Source organism: Cherax quadricarinatus, chromosome 3 (assembly GCF_038502225.1).
Source record: "Cherax quadricarinatus isolate ZL_2023a chromosome 3, ASM3850222v1, whole genome shotgun sequence".
In the NCBI taxonomy this organism is placed as follows: Eukaryota; Metazoa; Arthropoda; class Malacostraca; order Decapoda; family Parastacidae; genus Cherax; species Cherax quadricarinatus.
In genome coordinates this window covers 79518428-79531710 of record NC_091294.1, presented here as the reverse complement: position 1 = coordinate 79531710, position 13283 = coordinate 79518428, and the positions used below count along the sequence as shown (strand labels likewise).

The following is a 13283-nucleotide window of genomic DNA, read 5'->3' as shown; positions in this document are numbered from 1 at the left end:
AAACACTTTCACCATCATTCACTCCATCACTGTTTTTCCAAAGGCATACCTACACTGCAACATCCACATCTACACTGCAACATCAACGCACCTACACTGCAACATCCACACCTAGACTGCAACATCAACACCCCTACTTCAGAGTGCAGGCACTGTACTTCCCACCTCCTTCTTTACCCCCTCCCTTTAACCTCTCCTAGGTCGACCCCTACCCCACCTTCCCTCCACTGCAGGTCAACACCTACCCCACCTTCCCTCCACTGCAGGTCAACACCTACCCCACCTTCCCTCCAATGCAGGTTGACCCCTACCCCACCTTCCCTCCACTGCAGGTCGACCCCTACCCCACCTTCCCTTCACTGCAGGTCGACCCCTACCCCACCTTCCCTCCACTGCAGGTCAACACCTACCCCACCTTCCCTCCACTGCAGGTCGACCCCTACCCCACCTTCCCTCCACTGCAGGTCGACCCCTACCCCACCTTCCCTTCACTGCAGGTCGACCCCTACCCCACCTTCCCTCCACTGCAGGTCGACACCTACCCCACCTTAACTCCACTGCAGGTCGACCCCTACCCCACCTTCCCTCCACTGCAGGTCGACCCCTACCCCACCTTCTGTCCACTGCAGGTCGACACCTACCCCACCTTCTCTCCACTGCAGGTCGACCCCTACCCCACCTTCCCTCCACTGCAGGTCGACCCCTACCCCACCTTCCCTTCACTGCAGGTCGACCCCTACCCCACCTTCCCTCCACTGCGGGTTGACACCTACCCCACCTTCCCTCCACTGTGGGTCAACCCCTACCCCACCTTCCCTCCACTGTGGGTCGACCCCAACCCCACCTTCCCTCCACTGCTGGTCGACCCCTACCCCACCTTCCCTCCACTGCAGGTCGACCCCTACCCCACCTTCCCTCCACTGCAGGTCGACCCCTACCCCACCTTCCCTCCACTGCAGGTCGACACCTACCCCACCTTCCCTCCACTGCAGGTCGACACCTACCCCACCTTCCCTCCACTGCAGGTTGACCCCTACCCCACCTTCCCTCCACTGCAGGTCGACCCCTACCCCACCTTCCCTCCACTGCAGGTCGACACCTACCCCACCTTCCCTCCACTGCAGGTCGACACCTACCCCACCTTCCCTCCACTGCAGGTCGACCCCTACCCCACCTTCCCTCCACTGCAGGTCGACCCCTACCCCACCTTCCCTACACTGCAGGTCGACCCCTACCCCACCTTCCCTCCACTGCAGGTCGACACCTACCCCACCTTCCCTCCACTGCAGGTCGACACCTACCCCACCTTCCCTCCACTGCAGGTCGACCCCTACCCCACCTTCCCTCCACTGCAGGTCGACCCCTACCCCACCTTCCATCCACTGCAGGTCGACACCTACCCCACCTTCCCTCCACTGCAGGTCGACACCTACCCCACCTTCCCTCCACTGCAGGTCGACACCTACCCCACCTTCCCTCCACTGCAGGTCGACCCCTACCCCACCTTCCCTCCACTGCAGGTCGACCCCTACCCCTACCAACATGTAGTGTCATCACCATGTAGTGTCATCACCAACATGTAGTGTTATCACCAACATGTAGTGTCATCACCAACATGTAGTGTTATCACCAACATGTAGTGTTATCACCAACATGCAGTGTTATCACCAACATGTAGTGTCATCACCAACATGTAGTGTTATCACCAACATGTAGTGTCATCACCAACATGTAGTGTTATCACCAACATGTAGTGTCATCACCAACATGTAGTGTTATCACCAACATGTAGTGTTATCCCCAACATGTAAAGTGTCATCACCAACATGTAGTGTTATCACCAACATGTAAAGTGTCATCACCAACATGTAGTGTTATCACCAACATGTAGTGTTATCACCAACATGTAAAGTGTCATCACCAACATGTAGTGTTATCACCAACATGTAGTGTTATCACCAACATGTAGTGTCATCACCAACATGTAGTGTCATCACCAACATGTAGTGTTATCACCAACATGTAGTGTCATCACCAACATGTAGTGTTATCACCAACATGAAGTGTTATCACCAACATGTAGTGTCATCTCCAACATGAAGTGTCATCACCAACATGAAGTGTTATCACCAACATGTAAAGTGTCATCACCAACATGTAAAGTGTTATCACCAACATGTAGTGTTATCACCAACATGTAGTGTCATCACCAACATGAAGTGTTATCACCAACATGTAGTGTTATCACCAACATGTAGTGTTATCACCAACATGTAAAGTGTTATCACCAACATGTAGTGTTATCACCAACATGTAGTGTTATCACCAACATGTAAAGTGTCATCACCAACATGAAGTGTTATCACCAACATGTAGTGTTATCACCAACATGTAGTGTCATCACCAACATGTAAAGTGTTATCACCAACATGTAGTGTTATCACCAACATGTAGTGTTATCACCAACATGTAGTGTTATCACCAACATGTAAAGTGTCATCACCAACATGTAGTGTTATCACCAACATGTAGTGTCATCACCAACATGAAGTGTTATCACCAACATGTAGTGTCATCACCAACATGTAGTGTTATCACCAACATGAAGTGTTATCACCAACATGTAGTGTTATCACCAACATGAAGTGTTATCACCAACATGTAGTGTTATCACCAACATGTAGTGTTATCACCAACATGAAGTGTTATCACCAACATGTAGTGTTATCACCAACATGAAGTGTTATCACCAACATGTAGTGTTATCACCAACATGAAGTGTTATCACCAACATGAAGTGTTATCACCAACATGTAGTGTTATCACCAACATGAAGTGTTATCACCAACATGTAGTGTTATCACCAACATGTAGTGTTATCACCAACATGTAGTGTTATCACCAACATGTAGTGTTATCACCAACATGAAGTGTTATCACCAACATGTAGTGTTATCACCAACATGAAGTGTTATCACCAACATGTAGTGTCATCACCAACATGAAGTGTCATCACCAACATGTAGTGTCATCACCAACATGAAGTGTCATCACCAACATGAAGTGTCATCACCAACATGTAGTGTCATCACCAACATGTAGTGTCATCACCAACATGTAGTGTCATCACCAACATGTAGTGTCATCACCAACATGAAGTGTCATCACCAACATGTAAAGTGTCATCACCAACATGAAGTGTCATCACCAACATGTAGTGTTATCACCAACATGTAGTGTCATCACCAACATGAAGTGTCATCACCAACATGAAGTGTTATCACCAACATGTAGTGTCATCACCAACATGTATACCTACCTGGAGAGAGTTTCGGGGGTCAACGCCCCCGCGGCCCGGTCTGTGACCAGGCCTCCTGGTGGATCAGCGCCTGATCAACCAGGCTGTTGCTGCTGGCTGCACGCAAACCAACGTACGAGCCACAGCCCGGCTGATCAGGAACTGACTTTAGGTGCTTGTCCAGTGCCTGCTTGAAGACTGCCAGGGGTCTGTTGGTAATCCCCCTTATGTGTGCTGGGAGGCAGTTGAACAGTCTCGGGCCCCTGACACTTATTGTATGGTCTCTTAACGTGCTAGTGACACCCCTGCTTTTCATTGGGGGGATGGTGCATGTAGTGTCATCACCAACATGTAGTGTCATCACCAACATGTAGTGTCATCACCAACATGAAGTGTCATCACCAACATGTAGTGTCATCACCAACATGTAGTGTCATCACCAACATGTAGTGTCATCACCAACATGTAGTGTCATCACCAACATGTAAAGTGTCATCACCAACATGAAGTGTCATCACCAACATGTAGTGTTATCACCAACATGTAGTGTCATCACCAACATGTAGTGTCATCACCAACATGTAGAGTCATCACCAACATGTAGTGTCATCACCAACATGTAGTGTTATCACCAACATGTAGTGTCATCACAAACATGTAGTGTCATCACCAACATGTAGTGTCATCACCAACATGTAGTGTTATCACCAACATGTAGTGTCATCACCAACATGTAGTGTCATCACCAACATGTAGTGTCATCACCAACATGTAGTGTCATCACCAACATGTAGTGTTATCACCAACATGTAGTGTTATCACCAACATGTAGTGTCATCACCATGTAGTGTTATCACCAACATGTAGTGTCATCACCAACATGTAGTGTCATCACCAACATGTAAAGTGTCATCACCAACATGTAGTGTTATCACCAACATGTAAAGTGTCATCACCAACATGTAAAGTGTCATCACCAACATGTAGTGTCATCAACAACATGTAGTGTCATCACCAACATGTAGTGTTATCTCCAACATGTAGTGTTATCACCAACAAGTAGTGTTATCACCAACATGTAGTGTTATCTCCAACATGTAGTGTTATCACCAACATGTAGTGTTATCTCCAACATGTAGTGTTATCACCAACATGTAGTGTTATCACCAACATGTAAAGTGTCATCACCAACATGTAAAGTGTCATCACCAACATGTAGTGTCATCACCAACATGTAGTGTCATCACCAACATGTAGTGTTATCACCAACATGTAGTGTTATCACCAACATGTAGTGTCATCACCAACATGTAGTGTTATCACCAACATGTAGTGTCATCACCAACATGAAGTGTCATCACCAACATGTAGTGTTATCACCAACATGTAGTGTCATCACCAACATGTAGTGTCATCACCAACATGTAGTGTCATCACCAACATGTAGTGTTATCACCAACATGTAGTGTCATCACCAACATGAAGTGTCATCACCAACATGTAGTGTCATCACCAACATGTAGTGTCATCACCAACATGTAGTGTTATCACCAACATGTAGTGTTATCACCAACATGTAGTGTCATCACCAACATGTAGTGTTATCACCAACATGTAGTGTCATCACCAACATGTAGTGTCATCACCAACATGTAAAGTGTTATCACCAACATGTAGTGTTATCACCAACATGTAGTGTTATCACCAACATGTAGTGTTATCACCAACATGTAGTGTTATCACCAACATGTAGTGTCATCACCAACATGTAAAGTGTCATCACCAACATGTAGTGTCATCACCAACATGTAGTGTCATCACCAACATGTAGTGTCATCACCAACATGTAGTGTCATCACCAACATGTAGTGTCATCACCAACATGTAGTGTCATCACCAACATGTAGTGTCATCACCAACATGTAGTGTTATCACCAACATGTAGTGTCATCACCAACATGTAAAGTGTCATCACCAACATGTAGTGTCATCACCAACATGTAGTGTCATCACCAACATGTAGTGTCATCACCAACATGTAGTGTTATCTCCAACATGTAGTGTTATCACCAACATGTAGTGTTATCTCCAACATGTAGTGTTATCACCAACATGTAGTGTTATCACCAACATGTAGTGTTATCACCAACATGTAGTGTTATCACCAACATGTAGTGTCATCACCAACATGTAGTGTTATCACCAACATGTAGTGTTATCACCAACATGTAGTGTTATCACCAACATGTAGTGTCATCACCAACATGTAGTGTCATCACCAACATGTAGTGTTATCTCCAACATATAGTGTTATCACCAACATGTAGTGTTATCACCAACATGTAGTGTTATCACCAACATGTAGTGTCATCACCAACATGTAGTTTTATCACCAACATGTAGTGTTATCACCAACATGTAGTGTTATCTCCAACATGTAGTGTTATCACCAACATGTAGTGTTATCACCAACATGTAGTGTAATCACCAACATGTAGTGTTATCACCAACATGTAGTGTTATCACCAACATGTAGTGTTATCACCAACATGTAGTGTTATCACCAACATGTAGTGTCATCACCAACATGTAGTGTCATCACCAACATGTAGTGTTATCACCAACATGTAGTGTTATCACCAACATGTAGTGTCATCACCAACATGTAGTGTCATCACCAACATGTAGTGTTATCACCAACATGTAGTGTCATCACCAACATGTAGTGTTATCACCAACATGTAGTGTCATCACCAACATGTAGTGTCATCACCAACATGTAGTGTTATCACCAACATGTAGTGTTATCACCAACATGTAGTGTCATCACCAACATGTAGTGTCATCACCAACATGTAGTGTCATCACCAACATGTAGTGTTATCACCAACATGTAGTGTTATCACCAACATGTAGTGTTATCACCAACATGTAGTGTTATCACCAACATGTAGTGTCATCACCAACATGTAGTGTCATCACCAACATGTAGTGTCATCACCAACATGTAGTGTTATCACCAACATGTAGTGTTATCACCAACATGTAAAGTGTTATCACCAACATGTAGTGTCATCACCAACATGTAAAGTGTTATCACCAACATGTAGTGTCATCACCAACATGTAAAGTGTTATCACCAACATGTAGTGTTATCACCAACATGTAGTGTCATCACCAACATGTAAAGTGTTATCACCAACATGTAGTGTCATCACCAACATGTAAAGTGTTATCACCAACATGTAAAGTGTTATCACCAACATGTAGTGTCATCACCAACATGTAGTGTCATCACCAACATGTAAAGTGTCATCACCAACATGTAGTGTCATCACCAACATGTAGTGTTATCACCAACATGTAGTGTCATCACCAACATGTAAAGTGTTATCACCAACATGTAGTGTTATCACCAACATGTAAAGTGTCATCACCAACATGTAAAGTGTCATCACCAACATGTAAAGTGTCATCACCAACATGTAAAGTGTTATCACCAACATGTAGTGTCATCACCAACATGTAAAGTGTCATCACCAACATGTAAAGTGTCATCACCAACATGTAAAGTGTCATCACCAACATGTAAAGTGTTATCACCAACATGTAGTGTCATCACCAACATGTAGTGTCATCACCAACATGTAAAGTGTTATCACCAACATGTAGTGTCATCACCAACATGTAGTGTCATCACCAACATGTAAAGTGTTATCACCAACATGTAGTGTTATCACCAACATGTAGTGTTATCACCAACATGTAGTGTCATCACCAACATGTAGTGTCATCACCAACATGTAAAGTGTTATCACCAACATGTAGTGTCATCACCAACATGTAAAGTGTTATCACCAACATGTAGTGTCATCACCAACATGTAAAGTGTTATCACCAACATGTAGTGTTATCACCAACATGTAGTGTCATCACCAACATGTAAAGTGTTATCACCAACATGTAGTGTCATCACCAACATGTAAATTGTTATCACCAACATGTAGTGTCATCACCAACATGTAAATTGTTATCACCAACATGTAAAGTGTCATCACCAACATGTGAAGTGTCATCACCAACATGTAGTGTCATCACCAACATGTAGTGTCATCACCAACATGTAGTGTTATCACCAACATGTAGTGTCATCACCAACATGTAGTGTCATCACCAACATGTAAAGTGTCATCACCAACATGTAGTGTCATCACCAACATGTAGTGTCATCACCAACATGTAGTGTTATCACCAACATGTAAAGTGTCATCACCAACATGTAGTGTTATCACCAACATGTAGTGTTATCACCAACATGTAGTGTTATCACCAACATGTAGTGTCATCACCAACATGTAAAGTGTCATCACCAACATGTAAAGTGTTATCACCAACATGTAAAGTGTCATCACCAACATGTAGTGTCATCACCAACATGTAGTGTCATCACCAACATGTAAAGTGTCATCACCAACATGTAAAGTGTCATCACCAACATGTAGTGTCATCACCAACATGTAGTGTCATCACCAACATGTAGTGTCATCACCAACATGTGTCATCACCAACATGTGTCATCACCAACATGTAAAGTGTCATCACCAACATGTAAAGTGTCATCACCAACATGTAGTGTCATCACCAACATGTAGTGTCATCACCAACATGTAGTGTCATCACCAACATGTAGTGTCATCACCAACATGTAAAGTGTCATCACCAACATGTAGTGTCATCACCAACATGTAGTGTCATCACCAACATGTAGTGTCATCACCAACATGTAAAGTGTCATCACCAACATGTAGTGTTATCACCAACATGTAGTGTTATCACCAACATGTAGTGTCATCACCAACATGTAAAGTGTCATCACCAACATGTAGTGTCATCACCAACATGTAGTGTCATCACCAACATGTAAAGTGTCATCACCAACATGTAAAGTGTCATCACCAACATGTAAAGTGTCATCACCAACATGTAAAGTGTCATCACCAACATGTAAAGTGTCATCACCAACATGTAAAGTGTCATCACCAACATGAAGTGTCATCACCAACATGTAGTGTCATCACCAACATGTAGTGTCATCACCAACATGTAAAGTGTCATCACCAACATGTAGTGTCATCACCAACATGTGTCATCACCAACATGTGAAGTGTCATCACCAACATGTAAAGTGTCATCACCAACATGTAAGTGTCATCACCAACATGTAGTGTCATCACCAACATGTAAAGTGTCATCACCAACATGTAGTGTCAAGTGTCATCACCAACATGTAGTGTCATCACCAACATGTAGTGTCATCACCAACATGTAATCACCAACATGTGTCATCACCAACATGTGAAGTGTCATCACCAACATGTAGTGTCATCACCAACATGTAAAGTGTCATCACCAACATGTAAAGTGTCATCACCAACATGAAGTGTCATCACCAACATGAAGTGTCATCACCAACATGTACAGTGTCATCACCAACATGTACAGTGTCATCACCAACATGAAGTGTCATCACCAACATGTAAAGTGTCATCACCAACATGTAAAGTGTCATCACCAACATGTACAGTGTCATCACCAACATGTAGTGTCATCACCAACATGTACAGTGTCATCACCAACATGTACAGTGTCATCACCAACATGTAGTGTCATCACCAACATGTAAAGTGTCATCACCAACATGTAGTGTCATCACCAACATGTAGTGTCATCACCAACATGTGTTATCACCAACATGTAGTGTCATCACCAACATGTAAAGTGTCATCACCAACATGTAGTGTCATCACCAACATGTAGTGTCATCACCAACATGTAAAGTGTCATCACCAACATGTAGTGTCATCACCAACATGTAGTGTCATCACCAACATGTAAAGTGTCATCACCAACATGTAGTGTTATCACCAACATGTAGTGTTATCACCAACATGTAGTGTTATCACCAACATGTAGTGTCATCACCAACATGTAGTGTCATCACCAACATGTAGTGTCATCACCAACATGTAGTGTCATGTAGTGTCACCAACATGTAAAGTGTCATCACCAACATGTAAAGTGTCATCACCAACATGTAGTGTCATCACCAACATGTAGTGTTATCACCAACATGTAGTGTCATCACCAACATGTAGTGTCATCACCAACATGTAGTGTTATCACCAACATGTAGTGTCATCACCAACATGTAAAGTGTCATCACCAACATGTAAAGTGTCATCACCAACATGTAGTGTCATCACCAACATGTAGTGTTATCACCAACATGTAAAGTGTCATCACCAACATGTAAAGTGTCATCACCAACATGTAAAGTGTCATCACCAACATGTAGTGTCATCACCAACATGTACAGTGTCATCACCAACATGTAAAGTGTTATCACCAACATGTAGTGTCATCACCAACATGTAATCACCAACATGTGTCATCACCAACATGTAATCACCAACATGTAAAGTGTCATCACCAACATGTAATCACCAACATGAAGTGTCATCACCAACATGTAAAGTGTCATCACCAACATGTAGTGTCATCACCAACATGTAAAGTGTCATCACCAACATGTAGTGTCATCACCAACATGTAGTGTCATCACCAACATGTACAGTGTCATCACCAACATGTAGTGTCATCACCAACATGTAAAGTGTCATCACCAACATGTAGTGTCATCACCAACATGTACAGTGTCATCACCAACATGTAGTGTCATCACCAACATGTAGTGTCATCACCAACATGTAAAGTGTCATCACCAACATGTAAAGTGTCATCACCAACATGTAGTGTCATCACCAACATGTAGTGTCATCACCAACATGTAAAGTGTCATCACCAACATGTAAAGTGTCATCACCAACATGTAGTGTCATCACCAACATGTAAAGTGTCATCACCAACATGTAAAGTGTCATCACCAACATGTAAAGTGTCATCACCAACATGTAAAGTGTCATCACCAACATGTAGTGTCATCAACATGTAGTGTCATCACCAACATGTATCACCAACATGTACAGTGTCATCACCAACATGTAAAGTGTCATCACCAACATGTAAAGTGTCATCACCAACATGTAAAGTATCACCAACATGTACAGTGTCATCACCAACATGTAGTGTCATCACCAACATGTAAAGTGTCATCACCAACATGTAAAGTGTCATCACCAACATGTAAAGTGTCATCACCAACATGTAAAGTGTCATCACCAACATGTAAAGTGTCATCACCAACATGTGTCATCACCAACATGTAAAGTGTCATCACCAACATGTACAGTGTCATCACCAACATGTAGTGTCATCACCAACATGTACAGTGTCATCACCAACATGTAGTGTCATCACCAACATGTAGTGTCATCACCAACATGTAAAGTGTCATCACCAACATGTAGTGTCATCACCAACATGTAAAGTGTCATCACCAACATGTAAAGTGTCATCACCAACATGTAGTGTCATCACCAACATGTAGTGTCATCACCAACATGTAAAGTGTCATCACCAACATGTAAAGTGTCATCACCAACATGTAGTGTCATCACCAACATGTAGTGTCATCACCAACATGTAAAGTGTCATCACCAACATGAAGTGTCATCACCAACATGTAGTGTCATCACCAACATGTACAGTGTCATCACCAACATGTAGTGTCATCACCAACAAGTACAGTGTCATCACCAACATGTAGTGTCATCACCAACAAGAACAGTGTCATCACCAACATGTACACTGTCCTAACCAACAAGTACAATGTCATCACCAACAAGTACAGTGTCAACAAGTACAGTGTCATCACCAACAAGAACAGTGTCATCACCAACAAGTACAGCATCGTCAGAAACAAGTACAGTGTCGTCAGCAACAAGTACAGTGTCATCACCAAAAAGTACATCATCGTCAGCAACAAGTAGTGTCATCAGCAACAAGTACAGTGTCATCAAGTACAGTGTCGTCAAGTACAGTGTCATCAAGTACCAAACCACCTCAACAAACCCCTCTGTCTAATACTTTCATTAACTCCACACCTTCTCCTAATTTCCACACTCCGAATTTTCTGCATAATATTCACACCACACATTGCCCTTAGACAGGACATCTCCACTGCCTCCAACTGCCTCCTCGCTGTGGCATTTACAACCAAAGCTTCACACCCATGTAAGAGTGTTGGTACTACTAAACTTTCATACATTCCCTTCTTTGCCTCCATAGGTAATGTTTTACATCTCCACATATACCTCAACGTACCACTCGCCTTTTTTCCCTCATCAATTCTATGAATAACCTCATCCTTCATAAATCCATCCGCCGACACGTCAACTCCCAAATATCTGAAAACACTCACTTCTTCCATACTCCTCTTCCATACCCCTCCTCCCCAATTTTTCTTTATCTAAATTATTTGATACCCTCATTACCTTACTCTTTTCTATGTTCGCTTTCAACTTTCTACCTTTACACTCATTCCCAAATTCGTCCACTAACCTTTGCAATTTTTCTTTAGAATCTCCCATAAGCACAGTATCATCAGCAAAAAGTAACTGTGTCAATTCCCATTTTGAATTTGATTCCCCAAAATTTAATCCACCCCTCTCCCGAACACCCTAGCATTTACTTCCTTTACAACCCCATCTATAAATATATTAAACAACCATGGTGACATTACACATCCCTGTCTAAGACCTACTTTTACCGGGAAGTATTCTCCCTCTCTTCTACACACCCTAACCTGAGCCTCACTATCCTCATAAAAGCTCTTTACAGCATTTAGTAACTTACCACCTATTACATATACTTGCAACATCTGCCACATTGCTCCCCTATCCACTCTATCATATGCCTTTTCTAAATCCATAAATGCAATAAAAACTTCCCTACCTTTATCTAAATACTGTTCACATATATGCTTCAATGTAAATACCTGATCTACACATCCCCTACCCACTCTGAAACCTCCTTGCTCATCCGCAATCCTACATTCTGTCTTACATCTAATTCTTTCAATTATAATCCGACCGTACACTTTTCCTGGTATACTCAGTAAACTTATTCCTCTATAATTTTTACAGTCTCTTTTGTCCCCTTTCCCTTTATATAAAGGGACTATACATGCTCTCTGCCAATCCCTAGGTACCTTCCCCTCTTTCATACACTTATTAAACAAAAGTACCAACCACTCCAACACTATATCCCCCCTGCTTTTAACATTTCTGTCATGATCCCATCAGTTCCAGCTGCTTTACCCCCTTTCATTCTACGTAATGCCTCACGTACCTCCCCCACACTTACATTCTGCTCTTCTTCACTCCTAAAAGATGGTATACCTCCCTGACCAGTGCATGAAATTACTGCCTCTCTTTCTTCCTTAACATTTAAAAGTTCCTCAAAATATTCTCGCCATCTACCTAATACCTCCATCTTCCCATCTACTAACTCCCCTACTCTGTTTTTAACTGACAAATCCATACTTTCCCTAGGCTTTCTTAACTTGTTTAACTCACTCCAAAATTTTTTCTTATTTTCATTAAAATTTCTTGACAGTGCCTCTCCCACTCTATCATCTGCTCTCCTTTTGCACTCTCTCACCACTCTCTTCACCTTTCTTTTACTCTCCATATACTCTGCTCTTCTTATAACACTTCTGCTTTGTAAAAACCTCTCATAAGCTACCTATTTCTCTTTTATCACACCCTTTACTTCATCATTCCACCAATCACTCCTCTTTCCTCCTGCCCCCACCCTCCTATAACCACAAACTTCTGCCCCACATTCTAATACTGCATTTTTAAAACTATTCCAACCCTCTTCAACCCCCCCACTATATATATATATACAGTGGACCCCCGCTTAACGATCACTTCCCAATGCGACCAATTATGTAAGTGTATTTATGTAAGTGCGTTTGTACGTGTATGTTTGGGGGTCTGAAATGGACTAATCTACTTCACAA

General features: G+C 42.5%; 1 protein-coding gene across 4 annotated transcripts in view; it reads right to left on the bottom strand.

Moving 5' to 3' along the window:
- Positions 1 to 13283, bottom strand: part of LOC128706620 (golgin subfamily A member 4-like) — a gene marked incomplete at its 5' end in the record, with an annotated part of 145724 nt that overhangs the window by 112475 nt on the left and 19966 nt on the right.